Source organism: Schistocerca americana, chromosome 11 (assembly GCF_021461395.2).
Source record: "Schistocerca americana isolate TAMUIC-IGC-003095 chromosome 11, iqSchAmer2.1, whole genome shotgun sequence".
NCBI lineage: Eukaryota > Metazoa > Arthropoda > Insecta > Orthoptera > Acrididae > Schistocerca > Schistocerca americana.
The window spans coordinates 78,735,166-78,762,201 of NC_060129.1; the positions used below are offsets into that span (position 1 = coordinate 78,735,166).

The following is a 27,036-nucleotide window of genomic DNA, read 5'->3' on the forward strand; positions in this document are numbered from 1 at the left end:
ACACATTACATTTAATAATAGCTTCAAAAGATATGTATAGGGCTAGATCTCAGTCATTCATACAAAAAAGTTTAAGATGCAGCCGTGTCAAAATGTCAAACACTTTGGAATCTGTGTTCAAGCTCTCCTAAAGCTCTTGAAACATTTGTAAAATCAACTGGAAAAATACCTGCTTTCCCATGTCCAACATGATGGAATTCATACTATAATTTTGCTCCAGATCTATTTGCAGTCAAAGATACTCTGAATGAAGGAATGTCTTCTACCAGAAGTAATGAGAATTCACAGAATGTTAAAAAGCTTGCAAAGGATAAACTGACATTCTATGATTTGCCGCTAGAAGTTATTAAAGAAAGTCTTAATAGGCAATTAGAGAGATTCTATAAATGAGAGGAACCAAAAGCAAAAGATGGCATGTTAGCACCCATATATTATCCATTTTTTAAATTCAATTGGACACTGAAGGCTAGCAGAGAATGTGTTTAGGAACTGTTTACCTCAGAAGTGTGTAAGATGAAACAAGAAGAAGATGATGGGAAGAACTTGCAACATTCTGATAAAAAAAAAAAAAAAGATTGGATCTTATTATACAATTGTTGAGGACTCTGATTCTTTAGTAGTCAGTGATAGTGGCTGCACTACAATAATTTAGAAACACAAAAATATTTGAAAGATAATGACAATAGTTTGGATTCCTTGCACAGATATAGACATGTAAAAAAAAAAAAAAAAAAAAAAAAAAAATCCTTAAATACAATACTTGTTTAACAAGTTCTGGTCCTGTTGAAGGACTATTTTCCTTTGATGTACTAATAATGAGGCCACATAAGTGGAACATGAAAGATGAAATATTTGAACATTTATTGGTGTCAAAATCAGTGAAATAAATGGCATGTAACATGTTCACTAACTATTGACATGTAAAATGTTCACTAACAATTTGTATTTTGAATTTAAATACTTTTAATGAACTATTTTGCACATCTCTGGACATTAACATTGTATGAAATTAACAAATTGCTACCCTCTCATGTGGAAATCAAAATGGGTTTCTAACAATGGTTTATATTCATTATTTCTCTTACATGTCATTACAAATGTTTCCATAAAGTTTCATTGTTCTACCATCACTAGATTTTCGTGGGAGCCCTCTCAACTAGCAAAAGTTTAATTATAACCTCTGTGTATACAAAACCAAAAGACCATGCAGAAACTGAACAGATAAGTTACAAATATTACTTGGCATTGGTTATTACATTTCACAGTGTAGTGTGACTGCACACATTAATGCATCCCAGATGATTACCATTGGGTGACATCAGGTGAATTTTGGGAGCAAGACATCAGCACGAGTTTACTGTCATGTTGCTGAGACCACTTTATGACAATTCTGGCCTTGTGACATTGATAGCCTGGTGGAATATGTGTGTAACATCAGGGAACACGTCAAGCATGGAGGGATCCAGGTGCTCTGTAATAATGTTCACATAGTCTGCATATGTCGTGATGCTACCATGAGTCCCATGCAAAGTCTCCCATAGCATAATATTGCCCCCACCAGACCGCAACAGTGGCACATGCATGTTTCGAGCAGCCATTCACCTGGATGATGGTGTACCTGGATATGGACTTATACCCTGGTGTAACAAGAAATATGATTCATCTGACAAGGCAACATGTTTTCATTGATCCACAATGCAGTCTTGATGATACTGTGCCCACTACAGTTGTAAATGACAGTGTTGTTGCTTCAACACGGGGGCTCTTAGAGGTTGTCTGCTGTGAAGCACTACATTGAATAATGTGATCTGAAACACTTGGGTCTGCACAGGCATTGTATTTAGTCATCAGAACGGCTACAGATCACCACCACTCTTTCTTGACAGAGTGGTTAAGCCTCCAACTTTCACATTCCGTGATAAGCATGGACGTCAAATACCTTGTTAGCCACTCATGGTTTCACTATCCTTCAACTACTTACTAAGGATGCACACAGCAGTAGCATGGGAACATCTGACCAGCTTTACCATTCTGATATGCTCATTCCGAGGCACCAGGGTAACAATCTGTCTTTTGTCGAAGGTGCTTATCTCAGAGTATTTCCCTATTTGCAACCTGTACCACTGCTAGAATGATTCATCATTCAACTGAGCTCTTCTTTTATACAGTACCTGATAAAAAATGGAAGCACCCGGAAGGTATAGGCAAATGTCGACATACCTTCATACGTGTACGCACCATGGGCAGATATGTAAATAATTAAAATTGCAATTCTCTGTGAAGGTAGAACAGCTACCATAATGAATTAGTTTTGTTCATGTTTAGTGTTGTTACCACATTGGGCAGGTTGAAAAGTGTCAGATGTAGAGTGATGACTGCGAAATGATGCAGAGTTGCCGTGTGCTCGTGACAGGTAGTGTTATCGGCACCTGACAAAGCTTAAAAATGGCCTCATTGCAAGTTTGTGTTTGGCTGGCTGGTCGAATAATGCAGTATTGACATTTTTGATTCATTCAGATGCTGGATTTTGTGGGAACATAAGGTCAGGCATAATTGTCACCAAGGTTCTGATCAACCATGGCGGATGAGCACAAAGGAGGATCGCTATATTGTGCACTGAGCACACCATAACACCTCCACATCTGCACCTGTCATTTGAGAACAAGTAATCACCTCCATACAACATTCTGTCTCATCCCGCATCATTGGATGGAGACTAGCAGAAGTCAGATGTGACTTCAGGTCATTTGACTTTGACCTGTGCTGTCATCGAAGTGGCTGACATAAACCTCCCATCGAAACCCAATAAGCGTAACGTGTGCACCCAGACAAAAATTACAGTAATTCTCAAGATTTAACATGGTTGCCTTCATCAACCTGCAACCAAACTGCAACCTTTCAGTGTAACCTAGACCTCAAGATATTCTACAGTGTCTGAGGGAACTCCGATGGCACAATGGCAGGTCACATCCTGTGTCCTCATGTGTTCCCTCTCATATGACAGTATCGCAGTGCCATTTTTCAACAGGACAGTGGTCGTCCACATGTGGCATATGTCTCTGTGAACTGCCTACACAAAGTTGAGATACTGTTGTATCCAGCAAGATCCCCAGATCCATCCTCAATAGGACATGTGTGGGACAAATTCAGAAGTCATCTCTATCACAGTGCCTAGTGTCCAGGATATTGAGGTTCAGTTATGACAGTACAATATTACAGTGCCTGTCTTCTGAAGAAGAACGACACTATGTTCCTCAAGATGTGCATGCGTGTCCGAAGGAACAGGCACTGCAGTGACTAAAGCCGTAATGAAATATTTATCTGCCAATACCAGGAACTGACTTCAGTTTAAATATCCTCCACTGTACGAGAATTACATAATGTTTGTACAATTAGAGGTTGTGACGCAGGTACGATGACATGCGGATGTTGGGGTCTGGCCGGGAGTTGTGCACAGATAGCCGAAGTAGTTCAGGTAACCACTCATGTAAAGCAGGAAATCCCGGTTTGAGTCCCATTGAGGCACAAATTTTTGTTGTAGTCATTCCTTTATACAGCTGATGGTTGTTCATATTCACAACTGTGAATATATTACATGTAGTTAGAACAGTTGTAGGTGAGCTTGCCTCAGGAGAGGATACAGTGGCTTTATTACACCCTTCCCAAACCTAATCAGGGTATGCCTCCTTGCCAGGGGGGCTCCAATGTCATACTGATAAGAGGGCAGATATCGCCAGGCTTTATGAAAATTTGACTTGATTTTGTAATCACTGAAGTAATACCACGTACCTTCTCAATCTGTGAAGAAGTTTCATTTTGTTTCCTCCTCTTCTGGATGCTTCACTTTTTTTTCATGCAGTGCACATCCCTTGCTGTGTCATGTGCCTGCAATGCCACCAGGCAGAATCGAATCTCACAGTGGCCATTGGTCATAATGTTTTGACTCATTATTGTATCACACTACCACCACTTCTATTAGATGTCACTGGGATAGTGGGCAATTCAAAACCAAAACAGATGACAGGCAAGAAGATTATGTATCAGCAAAACTAACAGCACCCCAGTAAGTTATTGAAAGCTTTTTTTTTAATGCCTTTATTGTCACAATTGAAATTAGTAAACTGCTACCAGAAGCCACACTAAATGGTTCATGCAATTTGATTCATTATCTCATTCATAATCTGCCTGCATTATCTATTTGGTCCTCAGGACAATTGTGATGTGCTTGTTCTTTTGTTGATAGTATAAGGATTAGAGAGTTTGAAACATGGAATGTACCAATACCATCCATCTGCTTTGACCTGTGCTGTCATCAAAATGGCTCACATAAGCCTCCCATTGAAATCAAATATAATTGTGTTTTATTTTTGTATCTATAATGTGGTTCTTTATAGGGGGCATTGTTTTGGACAGTTCAGAAAATGTATAGCGAGCAGTCTAACTGTGCAGCTGGACTGGTCCCCATGACCATTGAAAACATCTATACTCTGCAAACCATGGTGGCATTATTTCCCATTATACTGAGAGGGTCCCTCGTGACAAAACAAGTGAAAATTCTTATTGGTTTCTGCTTTAAAAAAAATTACTTAATAATCAGTCTTCTTGTGTTGATCCTTTTGAAATGAAATGATTTTAAATTGTTTCATATAACCATCAACATTTATTATGGATTCATTTACAGACACCAGTTTTGTGTGGAGACTTAATTGACACTAATGAAAAAGTAACATCATTTTTACAAGAGAGTTCACATAACTGATATAGATATTCTTGTGTTGTGGCTTCATTGGTGATTCGTCTCATTTGCTATTCAAAGACCCCCCCCTTCGGCACTCTGTGCAGTGTCGGTAGCTCCATTGCACACTTGCTGTAACGTAAGGGCACCTGCTGATGAATTCTAACAACTGCACACTGACCAAGGACTGCCTCAAACAAATAATTCCACACAAAAGAAATATGTGCACTAATACATAACAACTTAAGTACAGAAATGGAACATTCAAATATTATTTAAACAGCATAACCTTTAACATAAAATTAATGAATAACACATTTGTTCATTTGTAGACAGTGGGGGTACAGAAAACTTCGCACTTCTAAAAGTTACAGGAAAAATCCCAAATTTAATTCAGCAAATATTCTGTACCCTCACAGTACCATATATTAGGGTATCTTTCCATCCCATTGTGTATAGGCCTTGTAGCCCCTCTCTTTTTCTCCTTTAGAAGCCCCACTGGACTTTGCTTCTCCGACTTCTTGCATGATGGAATGATGGCTGAAGAATGGCATTTTTAGTTTATCTGCATAATTGTTTGTATATATGGATGTTTCTCTGCAGTTTGTCTTGTCCTAAATTGTCTGCTTAGTGTGGAGATAGATTGTTTATCTGAAGTACCAGGATATTATGAACCTAACCAATGAAGAACATGGCAGGCCAAAGTGGAATCTTTCTCATAAAGATTTTGTGACTTTCTTTTGATGTGTGTAAAGGTTGATGCTTTGCCTAAGAGGTCCTTAATGTTTGTGTTAGACATGTAACAGTATGTGTCTGCAACTGTGCAGAGGGTCGTGTTCTTTAATGCCTCAGGTTTCTTTAGAGATTGTGCTGCCATGCACCATGCTTCAGACACATATAGCATCTTTGGACAGATGACAGCTTTATTCCTGTCGTCAGCCCCCCCCCCCCCCCCCTTTGCAGAGGCATAGATAACATTCCATCAGAATTTCTAAAATCGTTGGAGATAGTGGTGACAAAGTGACTATTCACATTGGTGTGTAGAATAGACTGACTTTAGAAAATCATCCACACAATTCTGATAATTGCAAGAGCCAAAAAGTGTGAGAATTATGGCACAATCAGCTTAACAGCTTGTGCATCTAAGATACTGACAAGAATAATATGCAGAATAATGGGAAAGAAAATAGAGGATGTATTAGATGATGATCAGTTTGATTTTAGGAAAAGTAAAGGCACCTGACAGGCAGTACTGGTGTTGTGGTTGGGTAATATCCAATATGTATAAGAGACAACAGGGAACAAAAAGAGTGGAAGACCAAAAGTGAAGTGCTTTAATTAAAAATGGTGTAAGACTAGAATGCACACTTTTCCCTCTACTGTTCAATCTGTGTATTGAGGAATGAATGACTGAAATGAAACAAAGATTCAAGAGCAGAATTGGAATTGAAGATGAAAGGATATCAGTGATAAGATTCACTGATGAGACTGCCATCTTCAGTGAAAGCGAAGAAGAATTACAGGATCTGCTGAATGGACTGAGTACAGAATGTGGATTGACAGTAAACAGGGGAGAAGAAAAAACTGAAAGCATGAGAAGTAGCAGAAATGAGAACAGTGAGGAACTCAACATAAGGATTCGTGATCATGAAGTAGATGAAGTTAACAAATGCTACTACCTGGGCAGCAAAATAACACATGACGAATGGACATAGGCCTTAATTAGAGGAGGATAGTTTGGAACTGTACTTTAGGAGCACAGCATTGTATGACAGTGTAACATGGACTGCGGGCAAAGCTGAAAAGAAAAGAATTGAAGCATCTGAGTTGTGGTACAGAACAAAGTTGAAAATTAAATGGAATGACAAGGTGAGGAATGAGATGGGTCCCTAGTGAACTGTCAGGGATAGGAATATATGGAAAACACAGATAGTAAGAAGGGACATGGAGAAGATGTCACTCAATAACTTCCATGGCTCTAGAGGGAGCTGTAGAGGGTGAAAATTGTAGAGGAAGAGAGAGGCTGGATTACATCCAACAAATAATTAAGAAAGTAAGTTGGAAGTGCTACTCTGAGGTTAAAAGGTTGGCACAGAAGAATAATTCATGTTGGGCCACATCAAACCAGTCACAAGACTAATGATTAAAAATAAAGGGGGGGGGGCAAACATCAAAGCATTTGTCCACTTGAAGGCTGGGATAGATCACTGAGTAACTCCATGCAATATTTCAGCCAGTTTCAGAAATAGGTTCATTGGGAGTCCCACGGTCTAGGCGTAGTGTCTTAGATTGGTAATTGAAACATTCTTGGTTCCAGGTTTGAAACCCACCCCCACTTAAATTTTGATTACTAATCGGTATTGGCAACCAAAGACTTCTCGCATAAGAAGTCATCCTCATTCTGTCAACGTCCTTACCAAATAGGGTGAAGGAGTGGACAGAGGTTCAGGGCACACTCTTGTCCTTGGGGAGGGAAACAGCCCCTAAAGGCAGAAAAATCAGAAATGATCAATGGCACAAGGATGCAGAAGACAATGGATACCACTGCATTAAAGACACGCATTGTGTATTCACAGGACATGTGCCCTGTAATTGAGAAAGTACAGGGTGATTCAAAAAGAATACCACAACTTTAGGAATTTAAAACTCTGCAACGACAAAAGGCAGAGCTAAGCACTATCTGTCGGCGAATTAAGGGAGCTATAAAGTTTCATTTAGTTGTACATTTGTTTGCCATTTCAGCCAATAAAGTTTTTGGTCCCTTTTTCTTCGAAGGTGCTACTGTAACTGGACTACAGTATCTGGAGATGTTAGAGAATTGGCTGTTCCCTCAGCTCGAACAAGAAGCACAACAATTCATATTTCAGCAGGATGGAGCACCACCACATTGGCACTTATCTGTCCGTAACTACCTGAATGTCAACTACCCGAGGCAATGGATCGGCCGCCAGGCAGCCCGTGACAGAGCACTTCATCACTGGCCTCCAAGGAGCCCTGATCTTACCCCCTGTGATTCTTTCTTATGGGGGTATGTTAAGGATATGGTGTTTCGGCCACCTCTCGCCGCCACCATTGATGATTTGAAACGAGAAATAACAGCAGCTATCCAAACTGTTACGCCTGATATACTACAGAGAGTGTGGAACGAGTTGGAGTATCGGGTTGATATTGCTCGTGTGTCTGGAGGGGGCCATATTGAACATCTCTGAACTTGTTTTTGAGTGAAAAAAAAACCTTTTTAAATACTCTTTGTAATGATGTATAACAGAATGTTATATTATGTTTCTTTCATTAAATACACATTTTTAAAGTTGTGGTATTCTTTTTGAATCACCCTGTGTAATGATGATCTCTCCATTGTCAAAATTCCGGAACAGTCACCCATTCGGATCTTCAGGAGGGGATTGCCAAGGCGGGGGTGGGGGGATGACCACGAGAAAAAGATTGAATAACCAACGAAAGGATACAGTTCTAAGAGTCAGGGCATGGAATGTGAGATTGTCAGAAGCTTGAAGATTGAGGGAAGCTAGAAAATCTGAAAGGCGAAATGCAAAGGCTCAGTCAAGATAAAGTAGGGGTCAGTGTAGTGAAATGGAAAGAAGACAAGAATTTATGGTCAGATGAATATAGGGTAATATCAACAGCAGCAGAAAATGGTATAGCAGGAGTGGGATTCATTATGAATAGGAAGGTATAGCAGAGAGTCTATTACTGTGAACAGTTCAGTCATAGTGTTGTTCTTATCAGAATCAACAGCAAACCAACACTGACAGTGATAGTTCAGGTGTGCATGCTGTTGTCGCAAGCTGAAGATGAAGAGATAGAGAAAGTATATAAGGATATTGAAAGGGTAATAACAGTATGTAAAGGGAGATGAAAATCTAATAGTTATGGAGGACTTGAATGCAATTGTAGGGGAAGAAGTAGAAGAAAACATTACCGGAGAATATGGGCTTGGCACAAGGAATGAGAGAGGAGAAAGGCTAATTGAGTTCTCTAATAAATGTCAGCTAATAATAGCGAATACTCTGTTCAAGAATTACAAGAGGAGGAGATAGGATTAGAAAAGGCCAGGTGATATGGGAAGATTTCAGTTAGATTATATCATGGTCAGGCAGAGATTACGAAATGAGATACTGGATTGTAAGACATACCAAGGAGCAGATAAAGACTCAGATCACAATGTAGTAGTGATGAAGAGTTTGCTGAAGTTTTAAGAGACTACTCAGGGAGAATCAATTTGCAAAGAAGTGGGATATGGAAGTGCTAAGTAATGACAAGATATGCTTTAAGTTCTGTAATGCTACAGATACAGCAATAAGGAACAGTTCAGTAGATAGTACAGTTGAAGAGGAATAAACATTTCTAAAAAGGGCAATCACAGAAGTTGGAAAGAAAAACATAGGTACAACGAAGGTAACTGTGAAGAAACCATGGGTAACAGAAGAAATCCTTCAGTTGATCAATGAAAGAGAGAAGTACAAAAATGTCTGGGGAAATTCAGGAATACAGAAGTGCAAGTCACTGAGAAATGAAGTAAATAGGAAGTGCAGGGAAGTTAAGATGACATGGCTGCATGGAGAAATGTGAAGACATTGAAAAAGAAATGATTGTGAGGAGGACTAATTCAGCTTACAGGAAAGTCAAAATAACCTTCGGTGAAATTAAAAGCAATGATGGTAACATTAAGAGTGTAATGGGTATTCCACTGTTAAATGCAGAGCTGAGAGCGGATAGGTGGAAAGAGTACATTGAAGGCCTCTATGATGGAGAAGATTTGTCTGATGTGATAGAGGAAGAAAAAGGAATCAGTTTAGAAGAGAGAGGGGATCCAGTATTAGAATTAGATTTTGAGAGAGCTTTGAAGAATCTAAGATCAAATAAGGCAGAAAGGATAGATAATGTTCCATCAGAATTTCTAAAATAATTGGGGGAAGTGGCAACAAAATGACCATTCGCGTGGGTGTGTAGAATGTATAAGTCTGGCGACATTCCATCTGACTTTCAGAAAAATGTCATCCACACAATTCCGAAGACTGCAAGAGCAGACAAGTATGACAGTTGTTGCCCAATCAACTTAACAGCTCATACATCCAATTTGCTGACAAGAATAATATACAGAAGAATGGAAAAGAAAGTTGAGGATGTGTTCGATGACGATGAGTTTGGCTTCAGGAAAGGTCAAGGCACCAGACAGGCAATTCTGACACTGTGGTTGATACTGGAAGCAAGACTAAAGAAAAATCAGAACATGTTCATAGGATTTGTTGACCTACCTGGAAAAAGCGTTCAACAATGTAGAATGGTGCAAGATGTTCGAAGTTCTGCGAGAAATATGGTTAAGGTATAGGGAAAGACAGGTAATATACAATATGTACAAGAGCCAAGAGGTAATAATAAAAGAGGACAGCCAGGAATAAAGTGCTTGGATTAAGAAGGATGTAAGACAGGGAAGTAGTCTTTTGCCCCTACTCTTCAATCTGTATATTGGAGAAGCAATGATGGAAGTAAAAGAAAGGTTCAGCAGTGGAACTAAAATTCAAGGTGAAAGGACATCAATGGTACAATTTGCTGATGACATTGTTATCGTGAGTGAAAGTGAAGAAGAATTGCATGATCTGCTGAATGGAATAAACACTCTAATGAGTACCAAATATGGACTGAGAGTAAATTGAAGAAAGATGAAAGTAATGATAAGTAGGTAGGTAGGAAGAACAACTGTAACAGAAGAGAATCAAAGCAGCAGATATGTGGTGACATAGCCAAATGTTGAAAATTAGGTGGAGTGACCTGGTGAGGAATGAGGAAATTATGTGCAGAATTGTAGAAGAAAGGAATGTGTGGAAAACACTGACAAGGAGAAGGGACAGGATGATAAGACGTCAGGGAATGGCTTCATGGTACTATAGGGAGCTGTAGTGGGCAAAAACTGTAGAGGAAGGCAGAGATTGGAATATATCCAACAAATAATTGAGGACATAGGTTGAAAGTGCCACTCTGAAATGAAGAGGTGGAGTGGGCCACAACAAACCAGTCAGAAGACTGATGACTGGAAAAATGGGGGTTAATTTTCTGGTGAACATTACTGCTACAGATTTTTATGGATTGGTTTTTGTCTTCCAGATGTTCCATTAGTACCAGATTTCATCTAGGTGTTCCTATAGCTTCCTAATAAAGAAGTGTAATGTCCTGCGAGTGAATCAGGATGGGAGTTGACACTATCTCCAGTTGTGAAGTGGCTCATCCAGCTCGCAGACAAGGTGTGAGAGAATATAAGTTGAAATATTTGCAGATAATGAAACTTGGTGAGAAAAGGATGAGAAACTTGAATAAATGGCTGAGACTCAACAACAAAGTAGGATAGGTAACAACCCTCAAATCATACGAGGCACTAACACACTGACGGTGTTATAAAAATTTTCTGTCAGTTGTGTTAATATGTGCCTCTTGAACTGGTTACTTTATTTACATTTTCTGTCATACATTATTTTCATAAAATTAAAACTTTTTCTGTATTTACATATATTTATTTTACTAAACATTTTCACTTTTTCAACCATTTAGCAACCTTGAAACCTATATGTGTCATTAATCATATATCTTTCTCTAAATCTGCTACACAGAATAATTTTCTCACTTCAAAATACACATCTGTTGCAGCACTTATATCCTACACAAAGCAATATTAACTCTTTATCTTAAATTATACACTTTCTTTGTAATGCATACTTTTCTGCTGAGCAACTTCTTTCTCAAAAACACATAATAACCTTTCACTTATCTAGGGCAAAATACATTACCATTTTATCGTAAACACACAAGTCATAGTATACACATTTAAGCACAGCAACTGCTATCATAAACATGTTACGATCTCTCTTTCTTTTCAAGGGCACCAAACAATGTGTTTTTGGCTACACACTCAGCAGAATTATGACAGAACTGTACTCCTTTGTTCTCTTACCATTTCAACTCTTCTGTTTACCTGTTATCTTTTCTTGACACTAGCATTAAGAGCTGTCTTCTCTTTATATATTCCAAATATCTTGTTGGTACAAGGGCTTCGTTCATACACCAAATTAACCTGTTTCTAGCTTCATATCTAATACGCATTCTCTCAAAATTTCTTCATTTTCTCCTAAATCTCTTCAAGAGGGCTGTTATCTGACCAGTTCGCTACCACTGGTTTACTGTCCTATTTCTCACACATATCTTCTTGTAACCATCATCACACATGGTTCAAAACATGAAGCAAAAATGATCTCTACAATATTTACATTGTCAACAAATACACAGAATTACAATTATAATCACTATACTTGACCACACGTAATTCCAAATAGGTAGACTTTCTAACAAAAACCCACTAAAAGTAGTTATTTGCTGATACAAAATTTTGTTCTCAAGTTCATCCAATTTATGGCCTGCTGCACTTAAATCATCTAACTGTCCAATTATACGGTCAACAGGGAAATACAATGTAAATTCTGTCATACTCATTTTTCTTGATTAACACTCTATACTCGTATTCAAGTCCAGATCTATATCATTATTTGTTATGTTTGTTCTAATAATATGCTTTGACTGTATCAGTATTTGTGCTCCATATCCATTACAGTTACCCAAAAATTTCAGTTTACCTGTTTCGTGAATAACTACCTCAATAAGTTCATTATCATTTCATAACACTGTAAGGCCCTTATCTTTTGACAAATAACCATTTGTTATCCCTTATTTGTGTCCAAACACTTTGATTTAATAGCACATACTTTTGAATACAATCTTTGGACACCCTTGTAACACATTCTATCATTCTTGCTTCACACCTCATGATCATTTGTCGACAATAGACCAGATCAGTAGACAATGTTTTGTTATTCTTCATTCATTGCGAGTTAATTGTCCAATTAGACTTTGAGATTTCTCTGTTTTACCAGTGTGCCATTGTAATGCCTGTTTTGCATTTTCACACTCTAAAGTCTTCTCTGGCAGAATTCTTCACCTATGGCAGCTAATACTTCAGTTTTTTCAAATTGATTCTTTAATTCTACAAAGTTGTATAACTTATGATCTCCATGTTAACTGTAAAGACTGACTTATCCCATAGTGTCATAATATAATCTTAGAGATGACTCGAATTTCATAAGTTGTAGATCTAGATCAGGCTGTTCCATCTGAGCTCCAGGGAGCTGGAGCGCTCCGGAGCGCTCACTGCGGCAGCTCGGAGCCAGCGTGGAGGGGGAAAATGAACTCACTGCCCCCTGGCCGCATGCAGCCACAACTGACGCAATAACCGTGTTCAATGACAGCTATGACTAGCCGCGGGAGTCCTGTACCTCTATTGGAGGATACCTTTCTATTCATTGAGAGGGATGGTGATCCGCAGTGTCTTGTGTGTCATAAAGTATTTAATTCTGTGAAGAGGTACATTATACAACGACATTATACACGTCTTCACGCAGCGCACTAAGATCAGGTAGAAGGCGTTGCACGCAGAGAACTGGTAGCCAGGCTTAAGAACGACATACCAGGAGACGTATGTTTAAAAATGGTTTCGTAATACGGAGGGTATCAAAACATGCAACATAGTTCGTGGTCTGTAATGCGTTTATAATTTTCAGGTGAATGAGAGCGGAGAAAACACTACTGAATCTGCAATTCGAGCAAGCTACAGGGTCGCTCACATCATATCGACGAGTGGCAAGCCGTTTTCGGTGGGACCACTCATAAAATCGTGCATGGTAGCAGTCGCAGAATGTTAGTTTCCAAAGGAGGTGCAAGCAACTTAACTGTCCAAGCAAACAATGTCTCGTCGAATCCTGGACATGGCAGCGGATTTAGAGAGACAGCTCAGGAAAAAGCGGAGAGCTTTGTTGCATTTTCGCTAGCGCTTGACGAAAGCACCGACATATCGGACTGTGCTCAGCTTGCAGTCTTTGTGCGTGGTGTCGACATGGAACTGCAAGTAACTGAAGGACTCTTGGATGTGGTACCACTCGATTACACTGCAACAGGATGTGACATTTTTGAGGTTGTTAGTGAATCAGTGGACAATATGAATTTGCCGTGGGATAAGCTCCATTCTGTAGCGACAGATGGTGCACCACAAATGATCGGGTGTCACCGAGGTTTTGCTTCTTGTTTGAAAAATAAACTCAGGGACGAATTCAGGAAAGACATTTTGACTCTTCATCGTTTTATTTACCAAGAGGCACTGTGTGCTGAAACAGTAGAGCTAGGTAGCGTAATGAAAGATGTAGCGAAGTGTGTGAATTTTGTGCGGCGTCACGGTATGAAACATCGCCAATTCAAAGGATTCCTGAAAGATATGGAAGCGGATTATGGGGATATACCTTACCACAGTACAGTTAGTTGGCTGAGTCAGGGAAAAGTTCTTGATGTTTTCTTTGCCATTCGTGAGGAAATATCCCTTTTTCTCGAAATGAAAGGGGAAGAAATACGTTGTCTGAAAGATATGAAATGGATATCAGACCTGGCGTTCCTAGCTGACATAACTATGCATCTGAATAGTTTAAATCTGGCATTACAGGGCAAAGGGCAGCTAATCGTTGACATGCACAACCAGATCAAAGCGTTCATGGAAAAGTTACGTTTATTTGAGAGGCAGATGAGTAATGGACATTTAACGTTCTTCAATTGTCTTGCTTCTTTAAAACTACCTGAAGGTACTACTTTCAGTGATTGCCAAGCAAAGTTAAAGCAGCTAATCACGTCGTTTGAAACATGATTCCGAGACCTCACTAGTTTGGAAATGGAACTTAAGGTGTTCAGCACTCCTTTTTCAGAGTCCCCCGATGACTTGTCATCGTCACTTTGATTGGAGATTATTGATTCGCAAAATTCAACTCTTTTGAAAGAGAGGTACTAAACACGTTGGATTTGTCATGATGGTATCGTTCATTACAGTAAAAAATATTTCCCAAGCTTCACAACAATGCCGCTCAGATCATGTGAATGTTTGGATCTACGTATTATTGTGAGCAGCTTTTTTCTGCAATGAAAAGAGTAAAAAGTAAGGAACGATCGTTTCTTCAGGATGCAACAAAGAAGGCCATCCTCCACATTAACGCTGCGAACATTTTGATGCCTGATACTTCCCATCTTGTAATGACAAGAAAATGTCAAGCTACAGAGCCCCAATAAATTTAGTATGCTATTTCTTGTAAAACAGTTGTTTCTTATTTATTTCTTGTACATCATATTTCCTGGTGTAGCATGTCACCACGTCTTAACAGCTAAGAGTATGAGGTTGTCGATCTTGTAAGATGCAGCTGGCACATCAGAACACTTGCCTTGCCACCTACCTCAGCCAGCCATGCCACGTGCCGGCGTGCCGGCCCACTTGACTGGTCACAGCGAGCGACACGGCTCCCTGGAGCAGGGAGCGCTCCGCGGCTCACAACGGAGCCGACGAGCTGGAACAGCCTGATCTAGATGATGTGCCACTGTCTGGACCAAAGTAATCCTGAATGCTAGTATGATAATTCTGGTACCAGATGTGTTACTGCCACCTGGTAACTGAAAGAACTCTTTCAGGCAATGACATGTACTTTCAGACACTTATTCCCTCTTAAATGTATGACCACATTTTGTCCTTTAATTTGTTTTACAATATATGGGCTTTACCATTGACTATCTAATTTCTTTGATCTTCTCCTGTGTACACTTGTGTACATAAAACTTTATTTCCTGGTTGGAACTCTTTTGGATGTTGGGCTCTGTCATAATATTCCTTATTCTTCAGTTTAGTCTGAGCATTAAAAGTTCATGCACACTAGTGGACAGTTCGCATTTGCTCTTTTAACTTGAGCACATAATCATCATAATTGTAAATTACCTCTGAAGGGTTCTTTTGTAAAACTCCCAGTGTATCTCACACACACTTCTGAAGAACAACTCGTGATGTGTTTACCCACTCGCACTATACGGTATCGTGTTAAATACAAAAACTGCATGTGGGGTCCAGGTATACCAGTCAGTCTGTGCTGGGTGTATATAATGTCTGAGTGTTGCTGTTAAGATTCTCTCTTCTCTTTCTAATGCTCCATTACTCTGCGGTTGATAGCACGTGATTTGAATTTTTTCTATACATAGCAGTTTGTATACTCTTTGCATTGTTTCACTGGTAAAGTTATTACCCATTTACCCATATCACTCAGTCGTATTGATGATATGTCAAACTTTAATGTAATCTTTTCCACTAGTGTTCTTGCTACCATTTTTGCATATTGTTCCTCAATGGGTTCTGCAACTAGAAGTTTTCCCAATGTGCCCTGAAAGGTGAGGATGTACTTCTTACCCTTATCTGTTTGAAAAAGTGGACCTAAAATATCTGTGTCACATCTTTCAAAGAAATGCCCAGGGGTTACCATTATTTCCATTGACATTTTCATTTTATTCTTAGTAGTTTTGTTCTTTCAACATCTTTTGCTTTCAGAATGAGATTTTCACTCTGCAGCGGAGTGTGCGCTGATATGAAACTTCCTGGCAGATTAAAACTGTGTGCTCTAGAGCACTTGCCCGCGAAAGGCAAAGGTCCCGAGTTCGAGTCTCGGTCGGGCACACAGTTTTAATCTGCCAGGAAGTTTCATATCAGCGCACACTCCGCTGCAGAGTGAAAATCTCATTCTGGAAACATCCCCCAGGCTGTGGCTAAGCCATGTCTCCGCAATATCCTTTCTTTCAGGAGTGCTAGTTCTGCAAGGTTCGCAGGAGAGCTTCTGTAAAGTTTGGAAGGTAGGAGACGAGGTACTGGCAGAAGTAAAGCTGTGAGCACCGGGTGTGAGTCGTGCTTCGGTAGCTCAGTTGGTAGAGCACTTGCCCGCGAAAGGCAAAGGTCCCGAGTTCGAGTCTCGGTCGGGCACACAGTTTTAATCTGCCAGGAAGTTTCATCTTTTGCTTTGGCGAATATACTGTTCTACATCAGCTTTCATGCCTTCCCCTGTACAATATTTCATTATCCTATTTCAGGTTCTCCCCATTCCTTGATGACCACCAGTTGGTGGAACTGCTTCAAGACCGCTCTCTTTACTTCTGGAGTCAAACTAGCAGCTGGTTTCCACCCAGCAGGCATAGAGATAGTCATTTTTCTCTCATTTTATTTGCGAGTGGAAAAGGAAAGATAATGATGAGCTGTGTTACAGGGTACCCTCCGTCATTCACTGTATCGTGGCTTGTGGATATGTATGTAGAAGTAGAAAGATAGATGAAAGTGTATAGCAAAATTACCGAGGTATTTGGACAAAAAAAAGTTAGAAAACAAAATAAAAAACCTGCATGAATATTTTGAGCTCAGATGACAAGCCAGTAGTATGCAAAGAAGAGAAAGAGCAAAAGTGGAAGTAACACAGAGAGCATCTATATAATGGAAACAAACTTGAACAGAACTTATCAGAAAGAGAAGATGAAGTAGATGAAAATGAAATGGGAGCTATGATATTACAAGAATAATTTGACAGAGCAGTGAAAGACCTAAACTGAAACAATTCCCCCAGAGTAGAGGACATGTCCTCAAAATTATTGAGATCCTTCGATATCCAACCTTGTTAAAACTATTTCACCTTGTGTGCATGCTCTATCAGACAGGCAAAATAGTCTCAGACTTCAGAAAGAATGTATTGATTCCTGTTCCAAAGAAGGGAGATGCTGACAGATGTGAATATTACTGAACCATCAGTTTAATAAATCTTGGTTGCAAAATACAGACATGTTTCACAGAAGAATGGAACTAGTTGTAGGAGCCAGCTTTGGGGAAGATAAATTTCAGATCTAGAAAAATGTAGGAGCATTTAGGCCATACTGACTCTGTGACTATCTTAAAAGATAGATTGAAGAAAGGTAAACCTGTGTATAGCATTTGTAGATTTGACAGTGTTGACTGAAATGTACTCTTTGAAAATATGAAGGCAGCAGCAGGAAAACATAGGGAGTGCAAAGTTAGCTACAGTTATAAGCTGGTGTCCCTGAGACATATTGAGTCTCACTTTGATCTACAATAATGTAGTAGGCTGAAGCAAGTTATTAAAATTTATACCATCACCAGCATTTGAAGCTCATTCTCATGCATACTAGGCAGATGCACTAGCATTTACACCACACTGACACTGTGGCTACCACAGCTGCATGGACTACCCTAGAGTGCCATTGTGGCACAATAACTAACAAATCTGCCTAGTAAGCAGAAGACCCAGGTTCAAATCCCAGTCCTGGTACAAATTTTAATTCCTTGCTTCAGGTAGTTACCTACAACTTTTACACAAACCAGACTGCAGTGAAAAGAGTAGGTTGAAATGAAAAGGAAGCAGTTGTGGAGAAGGGAGTAAACTGGCTTGTAGCCTATCCCAGTTGTTATTCTGTTTATATCTAGCAATCTGTGAAGGAAACCAAGCGGAAATTTGGAAATGAAATTAAAATTCAACAAGGATAAAAATTTTGAGGTTTCCTAGTGACACTGTAATTCTGATAGAGATAGCAAAGCATTTGTAGGAACAGTTGAACGGAGTGGATAGTGTTTTCTTGAAATGAAGTTATAAGATGGATATTAACAAAAATAAAACAAGACTTACAGAGTGTAGTCAAATTAAATCAAATGATGCTGTAAAATTAGATTAGGAAATGAGACATAAAAAGTTTTCAAAGAGTTTTACTACTACAACAGAAAAAATAACTGTCAGTGGCCAATACCAAGAAAGGTATTTCTGGAAAAGATAAATTTGATGAACCATAGACCTTGCCGTTGGTGGGGAGGCTTGCGTGCCTGAGCCATACAGATAGCCGTACCGTAGGTGCAACCACAACAGTAGAAAGGCCAGACAAACGTGTGGTTCCTGAAGAGGGGCAGCAACCTTTTCAGTAGTTGCAGGGGCAACAGTCTGGATGATTGACTGATCTGGCCTTGCAGCACTAACCAAAACAGCCTTGCTGTGCTGGTACTACGAACGGCTGAAAGCAAGGGGAAACAACAGCCGTAATTTTTCCCGAGGGCATGCAGATTTACTGTATGGTTAAATGATGATGGCATCCTCTTGGGTAAAATATTCCGAGGGAAAATAGTGCCCCATTTGAATCTCCGGGTGGGGACTACACAAGAGGATGTTGTTATCAGGAGAAAGAAAAATGGTGTTGTATGGATCGGAGAGTGGAATGTCAGATCCCTTAATCAGGCAGGTAGGTTAGAAAATATAAAAAGGGAAATGGATAGCTTAAAGTTAGATATAGTGGGAATTAGCAAAGTTTGGTGGCAGGAGGAACAAGACATTTGGTCAAGTGAATACAAAGTTATAAATACAAAATCAAATAGGGGTAGTGCAGGAGTAGGTTTAATAATGAATATAAAAAATAAGAGTGTGGGTAAGCTACAACAAACAGCATAGTGAATGCATTATTGTGGCCAAGATAGACACGAAGCCCAGACGTACTACAGTAGTACAAGTTTATATGCCAACTAGCTCTGCAGATGACGAAGAAATTGAAGAAATGTATGATGAGATAAGAGAAATTATTCAGATAGTGAAGGGAGACGAAAATTTAATAGTCATGGGTGACTGGAATTCGATAGTAGGAAAAGGGAGAGAAGGAGACATAGTAGGTGAATATGGATTGGGGGTAAGAAATGAAAGAGGAAGCCACCTGGTAGAATTTTGCACAGAGCATAACTTAATCATAGCTAACACTTGGTTCAAGAATCATAAAAGAAGGTTGTATACATGGAAGAAGCCTGGAGATACTGACAGGTTTTGGATAGATTATATAATGGTAAGACAGAGATTTAGGAACCAGGTTTTAAATTGTAAGACATTTCCAGGGGCAGATGTGGACTCTGACCACAATCTATTGGTTATGAACTGTAGATTAAAACTGAAGAAACTGCAAAAAGGTTGGAAATTTAAGGAAATGGGACCTGGATAAACTGGCTAAACCAGAGGTTGTACAGAGTTTCAGGGAGAGCATAAGGGAACAATTGACAAGAATAGGCGAAAGAAATACAGTAGAAGAAGAATGGGTAGCTTTGAGGGATGAAGTAGTGAAGGCAGCAGAGGACCAAGTAGGTAGAAAGATGAGGGCTAGTAGAAATCCCTGAGTGACAGAAGAAATATGGAATTTAATTGATGAAATGAGAAAATATAAAAATTCAGTAAATGAAGCAGGCAAAAAGGAATAAAAACATCTCAAAAATGAGATGGACAAGAAGTGCAAAATCGCTAAGCAGGGACAGCTAGAGGACAAATGTAAGGATGTAGATGCTTATCTCACCAGGGGTAAGATAGATACCGCCTACAGAAAAATTAAAGACACCTTTGGAGAAAAGAGAACCACTTGTATGAATATCAAGAGCTCAGATGGAAACCCAGTTCTAAGCAAAGAAGGGAAAGCAGAAAGGTGGAAGAAGTATTTAGAGGGTCTATACAAGGGTGAGGTACATGAGGACCCTATTATGAAAATGAAATGGGAGATATGATACTGCATGAAGAGTTTGACAGAGCACTGAAAGACCTAAGTCGAAACAAGGTACCGGGAGTAGACAACATTCCATTAGAACTACTGACAGCCTTGGGAGAGCCAGTCCTGACAAAACTCTACCATCTGGTGAGCAAGATGTATGAGACAGCCGAAATTCCTTCAGGCTTCAAGAAGAATATAATAATTCCAATCTCAAAGAAAGCAGGTGTTGACAGATGTGAAAATTAACGAACTATCAGTTTAATAAGTCATGGCTGCAAAATACTAATGTGAATTCTTTATAGACAAATGGAAGATCAGTTGGATTCTGTAGAAATATTGGAACACGTGAGGCAATAGTGACCCTACAGATTATCTTAGAAGCTAGATTAAGAAAAGGCAAACCTACGTTTCTAGCATTTATAAACTTAGAGAAAGCTTTTGACAATGTTGACTGGAATACTCTTTTTCAAATTCTGAAGGTGGCAGGGTAAAATACAGGGAACGAAAGGCTATTTACAATTTGAATAGAAACCAGATGGCAATTATAAGAGTCGAGGGACATGAAAGGGAAGCAGTGGTTGGGAAGGAAGTGAGACAGGGATGTAGCATCTGCCCGAAGTTATACAATCTATATATTGAGCAAGCAATAAAGGAAACAAAAGAAAAATTCAGAGTAGGTATTAAAATCCATGGAGAAGAAATAAAAACTTTGAGGTTTGCCGATGACATTGTAATTCTGTCAGAGACAGCAAAGGACTTAGAAGAGCAGTTGAATGGAATGGACAGTGTCATGAAAGGAGGGTATAAGATGAACATCAACAAAAGCAAAACGATGATACTGGAATGTAGTTGAATTAACCTGGGTGATGCTAAGAGAATTAGATTAGGAAATGAGATGCTTAAAGTAGTAAATGAGTTTTGCTATTTGGGGAGCAAAATAACTGATGATGGTCAAAGTAGAGAGGATATAAAATGTAGACTGGCAATGGCAAGGAAAGTGTTTCTGAAGAAGAAAAGTTTGTTAACATCGAGTATAGATTTAAGTGTGAGGAAGTCGTTTCTGAAAGTATTTGTATGGAGTGTAGCCACGTATGCAAGTGAAACGTGGATGATAAATAGTTCGGACACAAAGAGAATAGAAGCTTTCGAAATGTGGTGCTACAGAAGAATGCTGAAGATTAGATGGATAGGTCACATAACTAATGAGGATTAATAGAATACAATTAGGGAGAAGAGGAATTTTGTGGCATAACTTGACTAGAAGAAGGGATCGGTTGGTAGGACATGTTCTGAGGCATCAAAGGATCACCAATTTAGTATTAGAGGGCAGCATGGAGGGTAAAAATCGTAGAGGGAGACCAAGAGATGAATACACTAAGCAGGTTCAGAAGGATGTAGGCTGCAGTATGTGCTGGGAGATGAAGCAGCTTGCTCAGGATAGAGTGGCATGGAGAGCTACATCAAACCAGTCTCAGGACTGAAGACCACAACAACAACAACAACAACAACATTGAATATAAATATTAAACATTAGTAAGCTTTTCTTATGGTATTTGTATGGAGTGTAGCCTTGCAGGGAAATGAAATGTGGATGATAAACAGTTCAGACAAGAAGAAAATGAAAGCTCTTGAATGTGGTGCTACTAAAGAGTGCGGAAAATTAGATGGATAGATTGAATAACTAATGAGGTGGTACTGAATTGAATTGGGGAAAAATTTATGTCACCACTAGGTTAAAAGAATGCATCGGTTGATATGACAGATGTTCAGATGTTGAGGTATCAAAGAATCGTAGAAGTCAGCCGGACAAATCAGTATTTCTTACCTGAAGAAAAAAGAACAATAGTGTATTTAATTAGCAATGTTACAGTTTTAATTTACATGGATAGTGATATCAAGTGACATTATGACATAAAACATGCTTCATAATATGATAAGATTTAACTCCATTTTCATGAAAATGAAGTGTTCAAACATACAACTAATCTTTTTAAGCAGCAGTTGCTTTTGAAGAAAATGTCCTCACAGTCCCACACCACTTGTCAAAGCAAGTTATATCATTGTGGAAAATATCACAAAAAAAATTAAAACCCTTTTAAGATGGCAAGTTTGTTGAAGATGGCAATGAAAGCATTGCTGATGTTTGATAAAGAAGCACAGTTTACTAAATGAAGCGTATCACAACAGACTGTAGCTCACCATACTGATGAATTGTTGACAATGGTCTAAAATGATAAGTCGCAGTGTTTAAATTTTTTCTGGCATTTCGACGAGAGTTGTGATGCATGAAGTACTGTGCAGTTATTAATTTTCATGAGGGGAATCAAACGGAAGAATTGGGTGCTCTAGTCCCTCTTAAAAGCACCACAAAAGATAATGAATTAACGGAAGGTGTTATTGGAAACATAAGCAGATTTGATTTAAAACTTACAAATTGTCAGCAGTAGCAACTGACATAGCTCATTCACAAGAAAGTGAGAAGAATTGCTTAAATTACTCCAAAAAGAATCAGGTGGGAAATAATTTTGTAAAACAGTGCCATTGCTTAATTCGCCAAGAAAACTTGTATAGTAAATCTAGAAATATAGACAGTACCACTAATGTAGTTAATTTCATTTGTACTCATGGTTTTTGACACTGGGAATTTAACGTTTTTATGTACAATTGATTCAAAGATGGATGACATTATGTATTATTCCACCATCAGGTGGACAAGATGTTAAAGTGAGTCTTTGCTCTCAAAGATGAAATACAAACATACGTGACAGAAAAGGGAAAACCTATTGCTTTTTTAAGAGGTGGAGCCCCTCCATGCCCACACTGGCATGATGGCCAACTCAAAAGGGCTACTGCCATCTCTGCATAAGGGTTAGTTTTCACTAAAGTGAGATGTTGCAAGATGTGGATACTGTGATGTTTGCGTACATCTGTTTATGGTTAACCATTAATACGCACTCATCTGGAGATAGATTGGGTCGAAAGTCGAACGAACAGTAGCGGTTTTAGGGGCAGAGGAAAAAAATTGCCCAGGCAAGAGCCAAGAGAAAAACACCTCTCCAATAGTTAGGTTGGGTAGTAAGAGCAGTAGTGGATGTCTTGCTGCCGGCAACAGGTCATGTAGGGGCAGGCTTTGTTAGTAGTGGGTATCATGCATGTCGATACCTTTGACGTTGTGTGGTGCTGTTACTCGGCAGCTGCCACTGGGTGCCAGTGTTGATCTCTCGGTCAGATGGGTACAACAAAAAGACTGTCACGATATAAGCTTTCAGCCAACAAGGCCTTTGTTGCGCGGGTGCGCGCTCGCAAGCACAAAGGCAACTCACACACTCATGACTGCAGCCTTTGGCAGCTGAAGTTTGACTTGTTGGCCAAGAGCTTATACTGTGACACACTCTTTGTTGTGCATATCTGCAACTCAGCATCTCCACTATATGGTGAGTAGCAACTTTCCTTTCATAATATTGCCACAGTTGATATTTATTTTCTTCTTCTTTTCAAAGTCATAAAAGGCACTGCGTTTGTAACCTGGTGTTTCCCATTCGAAGCTGCATTTGGTTGAGTACACCACCAACTCCTTCAACAATACCTTTCTCATAACTTCTGCTGTGTTGTATTAGATATTGTATATCATTACTCTTAACTGAATAAATGTTAAAATACCACATAATCTAATAAATACATTATTTAAGAATTTTGGGTATATCTCTTTTACGATAGGTTTTTTAATCTATTAAGTGGTGGATTTTGTCAACTGTACAAGTGCTTTACCAGAAATTTTTCTGCGCGTGTGTCATTATTGTGATCATTGTTGACACAGGCACAGGAACATGTATGCTAATGCGCTTCTACAGTTAAAAAAAGCCCCTGGACTATGCCTTCGGCAGGGCCACTGGACACATTCAATATCATAGTCAATATCTGTGGTGGGAGTGGGGCAGGTAATTGTGGCCCTTAGACAGGCTGCTGAGAACATTATTATGTTTCACATGTTAAAATGTGTAAATCATGCTGCATACTTATTGTATCCTTGCTGGTTGGAGCATGAGTTTCCCTAACTTCTTCATTCTTGATTAGTATATGGAAAGGACCAAAGTTACATGATTTGGGTCTTTTGCTGTTTACTTTGTAGTGCAATGTGTACAGCAGATAATAAGTATGGTGAAAAGACAAAACGCAATTGCTAATGGAGAACTAGGCAGAAAGTGGTGTACATTATTCATAAAAAGACATTGTTATTTACCAGAAAATGACACAGAACTTGACAATTTCATGTGAAAATGTCAGCAAGCAACAATTAATAACTGTTTTGCAAAAGAAAAAAAATTGTTTGGAAGAAAAAAAAAGCGTTTTGGAAATAGGAAATTGACCCTTGACCCAAGTTGTGTTTCTCATTCAAGTGAAAGTGTATTGTTTTTCTAGCCAAAACTAAAATGGTGACTGCACCAAAAGTGAAACCAACCTCACCAAAAAGCTTCTCAATCCCTGATTATTATAGATACGTTTGTTGCAGTATAATTCAAAGTTTCCTACTAAGTATAAAATGCACATGGGAATGCACATGCAAACCTACATCTCTGCTAATAAGAAAGCAATCTCTTGAACAACAGTTTTAGAAGAGAATTTTTTCTACAGTATATCACAATATAATTAGTTGTCTATATTTTTATCTTTATAAACTCTTTAGTGCTTCTACACTGAGGTGACAAAGTCATGGGATACCTCCCAATATCGCATGAGACCTCCTTTTGCCCAGTGTAGTGCAACAACTCGACATGGCATGGACTCAACAAGTTGTCTGCAGTCCGCTGCAGATATATTGGGCCTTGCTGCCTCTATAGCAGTTCATAATTGCAAAAGTGTTGCTGGTGCAGGATTTTGTGCACAAACTGACCTATAGATTATGTCCCACAAATGTTCGATGTGATTCACGTCAGGTGATGTGGGTGGCCAAATCATTCGCTCAAATTGTCCGGTATGTTCTTCAAACCAATCACAAGTAACTGTGGCCATGTGACATGACACACTGTCATCCACAAAAATTACATTGTTTCTCAGGAACATAAAGTCTATGAATGGCAGCAGATGTTCTCCAGGTAACTGAACATAACCATTTCAAGTCAATGATCTGTTTAGTTGAACCATTCCAGCCCACACCATTATGGAGCCACCACTAGCTTGCACAGTGCCTTGTTGAGAACTGGGGTCCATGGCTTCATGGGGTCTGCACCACACTAACCCTCCCATCAGCTCTTTTCAACTGAAACTGGGACTCACCTGACCAGGCCATTGTTTTCCAGTCACCTAAGGTCCAACCGACATGGTCATGAGCACAGGGGAGATGTTGCAGGCAATTTTGAGCTGTTAGCAAAGGCACTCGCATTGGTCATCTGCTGCCATAGCCCATTAACACCAAATTCCGCTGCACTGTCCTGAAGGGTATGTTCGCTGTATGTCCGACGTTGACTTCTGCATTTATTTCACCCATTGCTGCTTGTCTATCAGCACTGATAACTCTACCCAAACGCCAAACTCTTCATCGCTAAGTAAAGGCCATCGGCCACTTTGTTGTCTGTTGTGAAAGACTCTTGAATCGCAGACATTTGTCTACAGATATCACCTTAAGCTGCCACTACAACCATCAAACTCAGTATTGGAAGCCTTGTTTGATCGAAGCAGTGCCAAGTCTCTCATTGACAAATACAGTTCAATGCAACTTCATCAAACAATATTTTTTTAAATTTACATTTTTGTTGAAGTGTATTCAGCCATAATCGCTGCAGGTAAATCTGTTCCGTTGCGGCCAGAGCATGAATTGAGATAAATATTCTGTCTTACATTGACAATAAAATTTTTCCACACCTTTAGAATTTCCTTAACTAGCTACTTTAAAAACGCAGCTGTCTACCCAGTTGATGGAAATAGTGATGTCATGTATGCCAAAGACCCTATTTTGAGTGTATCTAATGTGGTGACCAAAACATTGACCGCAACACCTGGGGGGGGGGGAACAAATATCATGCGAACCAGTACACTGACGGAACCCAATGAAATTAGCAATACAACTCCAAGAAAAGAGGGGTTTTGGGCAGTGACCAATTAAATTTCAATAACAAAAACATCACCATTTAAGATGCAATGCAGAAAAATCCAAACATTTGATGAAACTGCCAAAAAATAAAACCCAACAAAACTGTCCAAAACACACCATAAGATCAGGGATCCCAACCTTTATAGCTCAACTCTAGACCAGGATACACCTACCCTCCCCCACAACTGCAAAAGCCAGTATCCCAATCTCCAGTTCACATATATAGCTCAGCCATAGAGTAAAAGTGCTGTTACAGTGTCGGCAGCTCTTGGGTTGCATGTTGCGGTTGGTAACTGTATGCACATTAAATTATTGGAAGGGAACATAATGAATGATGAGTTGGTTAGGACAAGCCATGAGAAAATTAAAAAGAAACATTGTAAGTGGATCAAAGTATTTTTCAGTAAATCATGGGATAAGGTAGGTGGATCAATTTTTTTTATTTATTTTTTATTATTTTTTTTTTAATAGTAAATTGCACTGACAGTATATTAATAAACACTGATCCATCTTCCTTCTCCAATAATTTTAATTAAAAACATTGATGCACTTATTCAGTGGTTATACAGGCACCTAAGAATACAGTTTAAATTACACAACATATTCTGTTTTGTATGACTTTCATATATGACAGTGTTCTGCACAGTATATTCCATTGTGCCACCATGGTATTTTGTACACTCCACATCATGACAACTGGGGCTCACTAAATGACACATTAACATACCTCACAAGCACATCATCACCACAT

General features: G+C 39.1%; 1 protein-coding gene across 1 annotated transcript in view; it reads left to right on the forward strand.

Annotated features, from left to right (window-relative positions):
* The window catches only part of LOC124553251 (plasma membrane calcium-transporting ATPase 2-like), a 631,526-nt gene that overhangs the window by 92,903 nt on the left and 511,587 nt on the right, over positions 1-27,036 (forward strand). The window lies entirely within an intron of this gene.